This window comes from Ixodes scapularis, unplaced genomic scaffold, assembly GCF_016920785.2.
Source record: "Ixodes scapularis isolate PalLabHiFi unplaced genomic scaffold, ASM1692078v2 PGA_scaffold4__175_contigs__length_147842914, whole genome shotgun sequence".
Classification (NCBI taxonomy): domain Eukaryota; kingdom Metazoa; phylum Arthropoda; class Arachnida; order Ixodida; family Ixodidae; genus Ixodes; species Ixodes scapularis.
This window is the reverse complement of record NW_024609879.1, coordinates 75,124,022-75,137,599: the sequence shown is the minus strand read 5'-3', so window position 1 is coordinate 75,137,599 and position 13,578 is coordinate 75,124,022. Positions and strand designations below refer to the sequence as shown.

Genomic DNA, 13,578 nt, shown 5'->3' with positions numbered 1-13,578 from the left:
TTTTAAAATTGAATTTTCGTTTTTTTTCGGCGTATACCTATGCCCAAAAAGTTTATCGTTTCTTTTCGGCAAGTATAAAATAAACACCAACGGACACCGGATCAGATGATCCTTGTACGTAGCTCTGATATTTGTGATCACTCAAAGAATAACGGCACAGATACATTGAAAGAGAAATGGACCCTTTATTTGGCAAATGTGTGCAACTGTGAAAGAAACAAGGAAAAAAAACAACACAGAAGTACAAACAAGTCAGATATGAAGCCTATGCCCAAAAAACATGAAACTTCCTTCACCTTCTGTACATCAGGATTATGTGATCTTATTATAGTACACGCACATGTACTTTCCCAGGTCCTCCTCCTTGATCTGCACTCTTTCTTTCCTGGTAATATGACCCTGAGCTTCGAGAATGCACTCTCAACGCTGACACTGGCAGGCTGAGGAGATGAACCGCTGCCTGAGCCGAAATTGGACAATGAACCGATTGTGACCTTCAAAAGAGACACGGTGCGACGTTTTGAGGCACAACACAACATGCAGAGCTAGCATCAAGTCAGTCTACCTTACAACGAGTTTGGAAACACGTTCGTGCATGGCGAAGTCATGGGGTATTTCGGAATTCATGTTCCAATCGATGATGCGCACATTAAACCAAAACATTGTGATGACATTCGTGTATCCCATACATCTGGGGCCGCTTGCTAGAAACTCTTGACTCAAGTCTTGGCTCAAGTCTTGACTCAGGCGCCTGGCGGTCTCGGCTGAGACCGTGACTGAGACCAAGACGGATCCAGCACGGTCTCCGGCGCGGTCTTGACTCAAGTCCGGACTTGAGTCTGGCACCCAGACCGCCAAGAACGGAGTGAGCAGTACCTAGAGAGGGAATCTAGGGAAAACTGAAGAAATACCGGAGAAAACAGAGGGTGCGTTCCAAATCTACTCGAGTGGATCCGAGTTACCCTGGCAGATCATGTCACGTGACAACAAAAATCGAGTAATGCCGGACGCGGGTAGGTTTTCGATCGCAAAGGTACAAAACCTTTACCCTAGAGTGAGACCGAGTAAATTTTGGAACACGGCCGAAGATTCCGGACGTGGAAGTGACGAGTTGTGACCTCCTGTCCAATAAGAAAGCGCCGGCGACGCGAGGCGGCAAGCGAGAGATCGTCTGCTTCTGCTACGCTGCGATCGGTTTGGGCAAAGAGAAATGACGACAGTCGCAAAACTGCGGCACATGTCTCGTACATACCGTGGTTCCGTGCAAAATAGAAGAAAGAAAAAAAAAAAAAGAGTCAGCGATGCGCGGTTTTGGGTAGAGTTTAGTGCGCACCAACGCTGTCATATTGCTTCGTATCGCGATCGTCTGTCACCACCGTCGTCGACGTCCAGTGCGTACGCCGAATAAAGTTGTCTACATAAATGCCTGCGTGTCCTTAACGCCCAATTTTTTAAGAAAAAAAAAATGCGCTGGACGTACTTTCTCGGAAGCATTTGCAATAAAAGTTGATAATTAGGTTTCGATCATTAAGTTAGCAGACGACCGTCTGAGTTTGCTGCACGCAGACATGGATGTTGCCGGTCCATCACGGATGCCTCCCAAGGTAAAGAAATCAAATTGGTCCGAAGATAAGTTTCAATTGGTTTACGAAATCGAGAAACGAAAACGTATAATTAAGAACAAATTTAACAACAATATTACAAAAGCTGCTAAAAGAAAAGCGTGGCAGGAGATCGCATCCGTGATGAATTCGCGGCATCCATCGGCGCTGCGCACTGTGCCGCAACTCAAAAAGCAGTGGCAAAACCTCAAATCTCGCAGCCGCGCGGAACTGACCCTCTCGAAGAAAGCACACTCCACGACCGGTGAGTTTACTATACATATGTTTTTACTACACATAAAAATGAAGCACACATTCTGTGTGCTAAAGAAGTTTTTTATCCACTTTCTCATTTTCTTGGCTAAATTATAGAAGAAATTAAGATATGAAGCTATTAATACAATCAAATCAAAACAATGAATGTGCTTGCTGCAATCAGATAAAATTTAATGCTCAAACAAAATATAGAGAGAACCTTGTCTTCCACAGGCGCAGGGCGCAACGACCATACGCTGACACCGCTGGCTGAGGCTGTGCTGGCGGTCATCGGTTCCACAAGCCCCAACCTTCTGGGTATCGAAGGAGGCGTAGACACCGACGAGTGAGCTGTCATGTTACTGCTATTTGTACGAAGTCTAGCCTTTCGAGATTCACACGATTGGAGGTTCTACTAGCAAAGCTAATATTGTATTCATAATCATATCTGAAGTTCGCAAGTACTAAATACTGGGCCACTCAAAGAAATGTTCTGGTGTGTTCTCTCCAGAGCAAGAAAGAACCGTGCACATCCAAGAACTCTAAAACTTTGAGCCATGTTACCTGAAGTTAAAGTCGAGCTAGGCATGTCAATGAAAGACCACTGCGCTGATCAATGATGATCATAAAAATAATATAAACAACAATAATAATAATAGTAATTATTGGATTAGGAGAGCCACGGCACTGCAGAAAGGCTGCAGCCCGTGCAAGGTACGCCCGCAATGCCACATCTTGTGATGGTGATTATGTTATGATGTAAGATCACGACCTAATCTTGTGAGATGCAAGATTAAAATGATGGTGATTATGAGCCGACATGTACATGGGGAGGACGACGCAGTCTTCTGAACATTGCAAGCGTCGTTGGCCGAGTCTTGAAAGTTTGGGAAAGAAAAATGACAGCAGACTTAGGCTGGTACACTGCTGAAATGGTAGAAGGTATATCTTAAAAAGGTATCATGCAATGCGAACAAGACAAAGGGGATTGTGTTTCTACTACACTACCATTACAAAATACATTATACTCTCATGATTTCAAACTGCAGGAAGCCATGAATTTCGCTTGATTTATCAGAAATTTATCTAAATAATGATGCAAGATAAAAATATGATTTGCCTTATGAGTGGCTTCACATACACAGAAGATATTTCATGCTTTCCTTTACATAGGCCTACTGATCATAACCAGGTATGCTACACATGAAACATTCGTGAAATGTAAGACAAAAGTTTATTTATCCCTCAAAAATGTTCATTGTTGTGGGCTGTTCAAAGAGCACATGACAACTCAAAACAAAATTCAGTTTGTTCATCGGGTCAAGAAGTTGTTTAGTGTGAACTATTAAACGGGGGACACGGGAACAATAAAAACGGGCACTACGCCACAGTTTTCATAGCAACTTGTGAGGACGTTGTGACTTGCCCATGCTATGCCTATGCCACTTAAATTCAATGCCGTTGTCCTGTAATTCATATTTTTTGTTCTTTCAGCCCTTTTGTTTAGTACACTTCTTTCCGAGCATCGGTGCACTGCAGAGGGAACACCCATGGATCTGTTGCTTCTCCGCAATGTGCCAGCGCTCGGTGTATGCCATGCTACCAGATCACAGCGTCTGCGCAAGTTGCTGTAGAAATTTCCCCATGAGCCCCGTTGAGTGCGCTTATCACCGAGCACCGGTGCATTGCGGAGAAGCAACAGCTCCATAAGTGTTCCCTCTGCAGTGTACCGGTGCTCGGAAAGAAGCACACTCAACAAAAGGGCTGCAAGAACAAAAAATATGAATTACAGGAAAACGGCATTCGGTTTAAGTGGCATATGGATACACTAAGAACATTAGCGAGACAACCAAACTTAGGAAATTTGTTTGAATTAACCAGAAGTATAATATCCGAGTTTGAATTATCGCAAGACTACCGTATACAGGCTAGACTTTTATGAAGTCAAGCCAAACTATGACAAACAGCAAAACAAATATATTGTTTTATGTTGAAAACTCTACTGCTACGTAGACCCAAAGGTCACAAACACAAAGCTTGGACCTCATTTGCTTCAGGTCCGTTGTATTGAGATGGCAAGTGAAATGAATAAAGGCACAAAGCTGAGACAGTCTGTTACATAAACATATTTGTGCGAGATTAGTGTGCTGAAATCTCGCTCATTTGTAGGTAGCATTCACTGTCACAGCTGAGTTCACTGCTGCTGAGCATATGCTGACGTCAAGCTTTTGCAACACTTCCAACATGCACATTGCATACCATGAGGAATGTCTTTTCTGGAATAAAGCCACCCTGAAAGGGTGAACAGTATTGATAAATAAAAGAAATCAGAAGTAATCCTCAGCAGTCAGTTCAAATATGGTGTACAACCGACCAGTAGACACTATCACTAAATTTGGAATCACCCTGAGCACCTCTGCTGCTCAACATGGTAGTCTTTTTGACATAAAACAGAATTGTAGGGACAAGCAACCAGAAATATGTGGCCGGCATCAACACTGCACATTGGATCTGCATGAAGCCAGCTGCTTTCACAACTAATAGCTGCAACAGCCAAGATCGGGCTTGACCTGCACACTGTAGGCTGGCTTTACTAAAGCCCACATACTTTCACAACTAATAGCAGCAATGGCCGAGAACTGAGGAGTCGAGCTTGATCCACATGCACACAAAAAGCAAGAATGAAATACAAATAAGAGTGTTTTCAAATTATGTACAAGGGTGACAAGACTGACATTCTTGTGTATTTTCCTTAGCGCCAGCACAGCACCAGTCAGCGTGCAGCCAACCACTAACGAGGTGGTTGGAGAGGACAGAGTCCTGAACTACGAAGTTGAAGTGGACCCCGGGGTCGCATTCCTCGAGGTGCCGGAGTCCGAAGAAACACAGGACTACGAGCCTCCGGACTGGCCGATGGACGAGGATGAGGCACCCGTGGAGCCTGGTGCAGCAGCTGCGCTGCTACGTCGGGAGGGGCCTCCTCCTGTGGCAGGGGGACCGCCTGAGGCAGCAGCTGCTGCTGAAGGGCGACCGGCACCACTGGGCCGGCAGGGACCACCTCGTTCACGACCGGTCTGGAGGCCCAGCGCACCACCCGCAGGCTCGGCAGCCAGCACACGGGCTGCAGACAAACAGTTTTATAGGGACATCATGGAGCAACAACACGAGAACGTAAAGTTAGAACGGCAGTGCCTCCTTGCCAAACTGAAGGCGACGGAAGAGCAGGCAAGGGCAGCAAGGGCAGCCTGCGAGGCTGCCGAAATGATGAAAAAGGCTGCAAACTTTTATATTGAACAGGGAGAAAAAATTTTCATGTTACTTGGGAAGGCCCTACAACAAGACCCTTAAAGGGGAGGAGGGGCCTTCAGTTTGGCAAAGAGGCACTGCCGTTTTAGCTTTACTTTGTAAATACAATAAACAGTTTTTTTTGGTTAGTTCTCTTCAATGTCTTGTTGGTTCCAAGTATGCAAAAAAATTCCACTGCATTATTTATTTCATTTAGCAACATGAAAAGCTAAAGAAATGATGGCACCATAAAAAAATGCAACGACTTTTACACACTCAGCTAAGTAAAAGTGAAAGTCATTAGTGTAATAAACACGCGTAAAGACCGCACCCGCAAAAAAAATGTTTGCCTTGCGCACCATTGCATTTGTACAGGCCTGAGCGATGTCACCGCCGACGTGGCATGCAGTCAGCATCAAAGCTTTTTTTTGCTTTGCAATCCTTACAATCATCTCCCTTCTTGCTGCCTTTTGTCGAAGTTGCTTAAGGCACATTCAGCCAAAACACCTAACTATTCATCTCCCTTTTTATGTTTGAGCAACCTTCATCTATGATCCACTGACGTCAAAGCCGAGTAGGAACGACAACGAAAGAAAGTACAAACTGCAGGTCCAAAATGGAAGTGCCGCGGCGCAAAGGCCCATACACACAGTTTCGTTTCAGTGCGTTTGACTGCACTGTATCGAAAAGTAGCCACAACTCCTTGGGCTGCCTGTGGTTCATATAAAACAAAGCAACTAACTTGCTTATCAGACGGCAAACAAACGGGGGCCCCGCACCATGCTGGTGATTGACTTCCCACCACATGGAAGCACTTACCAAGGCATAGGATGCCACAAATTGCCCGGACATGCACTGATGTGCACCATATTTTCTACAAAACTACCTGGTTTTTCGCATGCAAACTTGAAAAACTGTGCCAAACTTACGATGACGACATTCACCCAGCACGTACGGGATATTTCGGCGTTGGTAAAGTGTGCTACGACCAGAAAGTTCCAATATGCCACCGACAAAGTTTTGATGCGAAAGGCTACTGTGTCGGAAGAACAAATTTAAATATGCGGTTCAAGGCGTAACTGGAATCCCGCAATTATTTGACCAGCGGCTCTAGACGCCACTCATAGTAAAGTTATGAGTTAGTGAAGTATTGATAAACAATGCAAGGATCCATATGTCATGGACCGCAAAGGCCGATGTCTCGGTGGCAGCGTTTCAGCGAGCATGCATTTGGGGGCCACTGCCGACTGATCATTGCCTGGCCGAACTCGCGGCGAGGCACGCTTCCCGTACTCGGCGAGGAGGCCCCGAAGGTGCGCTCAAAACATGGAAACTACATCATGAAGATAAAGGCAAAGGGCATCGTTATCACGAACAGGCAAGGCTGATGCAAAGAGTGTGTGAACATATATGTTAAAAAGTGTTGTCAATGCACCGCCACGAAGAGTCCTGCCAACTGTGTAGCTGCAGCCCTCCTCTGCCACTCGGACTTTCTTTTCTTTGACGGTTACTCTGTTGCGGGGCGACTCAATGAAACTATCGCCGCGATACATAGCAAGTGCTACAGCTGAATCAGGCGCATTTTACCATAGCTCTCGCTGCAAATGGCCGTCGCCTCAACCACCAGTATACAGTCGACTACAGACACGATGGTTGTAATCACATTCTGCTTGTACAGTGGCGTCGAAAAGAAATAGGGGGGCAGGGGGGGAGACTGCCCCCCCGACAGGTCAGAAATTTAATGGAAAAGATATGGGGGAGGGGTGAAAACTTGCCCTTCCCCCCCACCACTGTCGCCCTCCCCATCTGCTGAATGGTTCTGACGTCTCTGTGCTTGTAATCACCCATTTTTTCTGACAAAAAGTTTTACTTCAGTGTCCTATTCGAAAGTTTCTGGCAATAGCCACAGTTTCAACAGATTGTTCATGGTGACTGTTGTGTGTAGAGTGGTGGCACCATCCGGGACACGGACCGCAATCCTAGAAGATTACTCCACACCGCGGAAAAAATGCAAAGCACGCAGTCAACGGCCAACGCCAGCCAGTGAACCTATCATGTCTTCATTACGTAGCCTTGGTATCTTGAGTCAATAAATAGTTCATGTTATCCGGTCATCACCTACTGGCCAGGATCTATCATGTGGTGATGAGGATAAGATTGCATAGAGACTGCCGCACTCTACGGCCCCACATCGGAACGTGCAGGTGAGGGAGAAGGTTTGTGAACATCGCCCTTTGTTCGGGTACCCCCCTTGTACCCTCGACAAGAAATGACGACGCTGGGACAGATAGGAGAATTCAACCCTGCGTTTCCGGAGAAGTGGGACGCCTACGAGGCAAGATTGAACTTCCACCTCGAGGCAAACGATGTCACCAACCCAACCAGAAAACGTGCTGTATTTTTTTTAGCGTTTGCGGAGCTGCCACTTTTGACTTAGTACAGTCACTACTCGCGTTGGCAACTCCCAAAACGAAGACCTTCAGCCAACCGTCGGAGATTGTACGCCAGAATGCCTTTACCGGCGGAATCAGGGTCCCGAGAAGTCTGTGGCCTTATTCATTGTGGAACTACGGCGGTTGTCACAAAACTGCAACTTTCCAAATCTCACGGAAACACTGTGAGATCTACTCGTGTGTGACCTGAGGGATGAAACTCTTGAAGCTCGACTTTTCGCAAAAAAAAAAAAACTCTCGTTCAAGATCGCTCAGGAAGAAGTGCTGGCAGCTGAAGCGGCGGCTCAAAGCACCACGATGTGAGGGGAGGAGAACCAGCTGTGGCAACCAACGTTGCCATACATCAGGACTAAGAGGAAGGAGAAAACACGCTTAGGCAACCGACAAGGAAACAGTATACCACGGGAAAACAAAGCCTTGCAATGGGTGCAGAGGAGCTCACGCACGGGAGTATTGTCAATTTAAGGATGCCCAGAGTCACTTATGCAGAAAAATCGGCCGCATCGACTGTGTGTGTCGCATGAAACAATGAGCGCAGAGCGGGCCATGGGAACAAGAGGATCCAAAACCATGGCGAACGTTCTGAACTTGAAAACACAATCTGATGATGTGTACGATACTAACCAACTGGCCCCGCCACAGGCATCGCAGACACGTAAGCACCGGACGTCGGCAATGATGGAAGTGGACTAGGGGTCAGAGTTATCGATCATCCCAGAACAAACAAATGAGGTCATGAAGAAGATGCTGCACCGGGTGAGCCATTTCAATCGCAAGTCAGATTTCCATTGCAATACGGTGCAGATCAAGGGGGTGTATAAGGTCCATGTCAAGCACAGCAGTTTCGAAGGAGACCTGAAACTGCTAGTAACACAGGGACAGTGGACAACCCTCCTTGGCATGGACTGGTTTAAACCATTGGGAATCAGGCTGCTAGGGGTAAATCAGGTCACAGGGCTGTCTACTGAAGGTGTGCTTGCAAAGTATGAAGGCGTTTTTGGGTAAAAGATTGAGAAGTTTGAGGGACCCCCACTATCGCAGCACCTTGACTTTACAATGATGCCAATCCGCATGAAACCCTAGCAAATGCCCTTTGCGCTCACGCTTAAAATTGACGCCGAACTTGATTGCTTTATTGAACAAGGCATTTTGGAGCCGGTCATGCAACCAAAGTGGGAGACCCCGATTGTGACGCCCATGAAGGCAACTGGAAACATTAGAATATGCGGCGCTTACAAGTGCACTTTCAACAAGGCACTGGCTCAACACCCGTACCCGATCCCCATGGTACAGCACCTCCTGGCATCACTCTCGGGGGGGAGGCTGTTTGAAAAACTGGATTTGGCAGAAGCTTACCAGCAGCTGGTGGTTGATGAGGAAGCGGCGGAGGCACAAACGATCACAATCCATCGAGGAGCATTTCGAGTAAAGCGGCTACGGTTTGGAGTAAATGTTGCTCTAGGGATCTTTCAGAGCTTCATGGACGACCTCCTGAAGGGGATCACCGGGGTTGTGTCACAATTCGATAACGTTCTAATTGCTGCAAGCACCAAAGAAGAGTTGGCAGGCCACCTCGAGGAAGTCCTGCACCGTCTTGCTGATGCTGGACTCACGGTAAAAAGTGGAAAGTGCCATTTTGAAGTGTCACAGCCCGAGTTCCTGGGATTTCTTATTGACGAGACGGGTGTGCACCCAACAAAAGAAAAGGTGAAGGCGATTCATGAGGCACCAGTACCAACAAGCAAACAGGAGCTACAGGCTTTCCTAAGACTGCTAAACTTCTATTGCATCTTTCTGCGAAAAAGGCAGCAGTGGCCAAGCCACTACGTCAGCTACTTGACAAAGAGGCACGGTGGGAGTGGACGCCTCTTCATGAACAAGTTTTCAACGAACGCAAGCAGCTGCTGTCCTCAGCAAGTGTGCTGCACCATTATAATGAAACAAAGCCCTTTGTGCACACTTGTGATGCCTCACCATAAGACATACATTAAAGCTGTACTTGGCCGTCGACCGGAAGATGACAAAGAGGTCCCCGTCGCATTTTACTCCCGCACATTGACATCTACCAAGCCAAACTATGTTCAAATCAACAAAGAAGCCTTTGCAGTGCTGGGAAGCGTAAAGAAGTTCCATGACTACACGTATTGCCTTTGAGATCATAACACCACAAACCACCTTTGGGACTGTTCACACCCGCAAAGCAGATGCCATACATCTTGTCTCCACGAATGTTGCGTTGGACGATCCTACAGAATGCTTATAACTACAGTTTGGATCATTGACCTCGGAAGGACATACAACATGCCGATGCATTTAGTTGCCTCTCACTTACCATTCCAGAGTTTGTGGTGCCACCTCCTCTAGAAGTTTTGTTTCTGGAGAACACATCCAATCCACCGCCCCACGCCAAGGACGGCGCACAAATGACAGCAAAGAACACCGTTTGAAGGGTTCTCAACTGGGCTCTGAAGGGTTAGCTGCCAGGCGGCCTTGAGGCAAATTTCCAGCCATTCAAGATTCGACAACATGAGATGCAAGTTCACAAAGGATGTATACTTTGGGGGAACAGGGTCGTAATTCCCCCAGAGGGCAGGAAGGTGTTGCTGGAGGCCCTCCATGTCGGACATCCTGGCATCGACCAAATGAAGGCTCTGGCTCGCAGCTATGTGTGGTGGCCCAAGATGGACAGAAGCATAGAAGAGCATGTGATCAAGTGCATGGCATGCCAAGAGTAACGGCCTGCACCTCCTCGTGCCTCAGTAGACGCATGGAATGCAACTCCAGCACCGTGGTCTCGGATGATGGGGCTCAGTTCACCTCCGAAGAATTCCGCACATTCTTGAAAGCCGGTCTCATCAGACACATCACGTTAGCACCCTTCCACCCGTCAACTAACGGACAAGCAGAGCGCATGGTGCACACAACGAAAGATTCGCTACAGCGTATTGTAAAAGGGAACACGAGGGCAGCATCTGACCAGTTTTCTGCTACAGGAGCATGTAACACCATGCATGATGACAGGCAAGAGCCCAGTGGATATGCTGATGAACAGGAGGTTGAAGACGATACTTGACCGACTGCACCCAGACCTGACTGAGAGCATGAGGAAGGGAGCTGATGAGAATTCCAGCGAAGGAGCCCAACCGAAGTCACGAATGTTTCGAACAGAAGACCCAGTATTCATATGCAGCTACAGCAGTGGCCCTTCATGGATACTGGCGACAGTGGTTGAAATGACGGGTCCAGTTTTCTACAAAACGCGCACCCAGGAGGGCACTATCGTGCGACGTTCTGTCGACCAAGTGTGTAGGAGCGGTGCATCGAGAGTTGCAACAGACAGCATCAGCCACGGACAGCGGCAAGCTGCTCGTCCTGAACCACCTGAGCACCCGAATACAGGCAGCGCAGTGCACATGTCAATGATGGGCCCAGTGCAAGATATGGATGTGGCCAGGCAGAAGAGATGAGACGGGGCTCGAGCTCCCCCCCAAGCGGTGGAAGGAGTGTTGTGTATTGAGTGGTAGTACCATCTGGAAACAGGTGCCAAACCTAGAAGGCCACGCCACACCGCAGGAACAATGCGAAGCACGCAGTCAACGGCCTACACCAGCCAACGAACCTGTCACGTCGTCATGTAGCCTTTGTATCTTGAGTTAATAAATAGTTAATGTTATCCTGTCGTCATCTACCAGCCAGGATCTAACAGTGACTATACGTGAAGAGTGCTGAAAACATTTTGTTAGTTACGGCCTCATTATTTCAAGCACGTGTACAGTATGATCAAACTGTTTAAAAAAGTTGGCCCCGAGATATCTGTAGACAGCATGATTAGTACTTGTATTCAACTAATTCAAAAACAACCCTTACCTCTAACTCTTACATTTTTTCCAGTTTTCTGTGCACCTGGTTGTATGCGCACTCCGCTGGCGTGTCTACCCAGCGGTAGGGCACGATCAATCACGGCCATCGTAGCCGATCGCCATCCGCGATGACGAGCCCGTTTGAAGTTCCTCCTCCGAAGTTGTCTCTGATACAGCTCTGCGATAGCATGTGGTGCTTCCTTGCCACTTGGCGACCACCTCACGATCTGTGAGCATATGCCGACCGACCACCAAGAGGACTACCTACTTGTCCGGCGTTGGTTCCGAGGAGCTCCGCTGCTGGTGACCACCTTAAGTGGAAAAATATGTCTGAGATTCGTTCACGACAGACAATAAAAATGCTAGCGCAGTTTCGATTCAAATATATGTAGCCACGCCATAACAATTCCTAGCGAAGGTTCATAAACACTGCTATAACGCATCAAGCTACTCGCTATCTTCCAAAATGTTTTGGAACATGACGTCCGTCGGGAGTTGACGCTGATATTTTGAGAAACTGTTTGCTTTTCCGACTGTTTTTAAACACGAAACACATAATTTTACAAAGGAAGGATTGCCTCGGAACTGCACCTCGGCCAACTCCGTGATCCTCGGGTTGAAAATCGTCTGAATAATAAGACTAGGTACTACGTCTTGCTTTCCGGTGCTTTCCGTTCATTCTTGAATGGATGGCGCTGCATTTGTGTCAGAAACTGAACCGCAAAAGTAAGTTATAATTATGCCAAACTTATTCACATTTGCCTTTACGAAACAGCACAACAAAATAGTGGTGTTATTGATATTATTTCTTACCTGAGCACTTGCATCAGGACATGGGTGACCAGTCGAGCTCACAGGAAAACAAGCGATTGCGAAACCACCAAACCGAAAACGAAACAGTCGTGGCAGGCTTCCCTGTCGAAGATGTTGATGGCGTAGAAGCAGTCTAAACTCGCTTCAACAAAAGCATTCACCCATTAAAAATGACTTGTAGCCGGTGCGTAGTGGCTGGTGGTAGACACGTCCGACATTTTGTTTTCTCAGGCGGTCTCATCTTGGGTCTCAGCTGAGACCCAACGTAAGACGCCGGTTGAGCCGCTTGCTCGAAACGAAATTAGAACCGTCTCAGCCAAGTCAGGACTTGAGTCCGGTACCTACAACCGAGTGAGCGGTGCCTCGAGAGGGAATCTTGGGAAAACGGAGAAAAACGAAGAATCCGGACGTGGATGTGACACGGGGTCGTCTGCTACGCCGCGATCGTTTTGGACAGCGACAAACGACGACAGTCTCATAATTACTGCGTCGTGTTTTTCGTGCAAACCGTGGTTATACGTGAAAAGCGACAGCAAGCCGCGATTCTGGGCGTTGTCTGTCACCACCATCGTCGACGTCGAGTGCGTACGCCGTATAAAGGTGTCCACAGAAATGTCTGTTCGTGCCGATGCATTTTCTAAGAAAAAGGAACAACACTGTACGTCCCTTGAAAGGTAAAGACGAATGTAATTTGGTGCAAAGATAAAAAGTATCAATTGGTGTACGAAATGCAGAAACAAAAACGCGTAATTCGAGATAAATTTAACAAGATTACAAAAGTTGCTAAAAAGAAAGCACGGCATCTGTTCCATAGAGATCATACATACTGCCCGTACTGAACTAGCGGGACCAACCGATGCTACGCACAAGACAAAAAGTTAGAAAAAAAAAAAGTTGCAGAACGTAACATTTTTTAGCTGCAGAGTTGACGCTTTCCACAAGGGCGAGTTTGTTATACATTTGTCTTTACTGCACATAAAAATGAAGCACACATTCTATGTGCTCAATCAATTTTTTTTACTTCTTATTTTCCTGGTTAAATTATAGTAATAGTCAAGAGCTCTGGATTCGAACATCCCTTCTAATTTTCCTGGCTAAATTATAGAAGTTGTCAAGAGTTCTGGATTGAAAACTTTTATTACAAACAAATCAAAACAATGAATGCACTTGCTGCAATCAGACAAAATCCAATGACCCAAGAAAATGTAAAAAGAGCCGTCTTCCACAGGCACAGGACCAGTGAGCTGTCATGTTACTGCTGTTTCTACAAAGATACTAGAATGCAGTATGTGCCATTTGATGCAAACAAGT

At 46.8% G+C, this 13,578-nt stretch overlaps 1 protein-coding gene and 1 long non-coding RNA gene across 2 annotated transcripts in view; one reads left to right on the top strand and one right to left on the bottom strand.

Moving 5' to 3' along the window:
• Positions 1–13,578, top strand: part of LOC115314840 — a 45,587-nt gene that overhangs the window by 13,557 nt on the left and 18,452 nt on the right. The gene's annotated exons all lie outside the window — the stretch shown is intronic.
• Positions 4,601–12,080, bottom strand: LOC120839886. Its single transcript, XR_005715423.3, has 4 exons — positions 12,046–12,080; positions 11,723–11,765; positions 11,475–11,632; positions 4,601–4,977 (listed from the first exon to the last, which is right to left on the bottom strand). It is a non-coding gene; the product is annotated as an uncharacterized LOC120839886 (long non-coding RNA).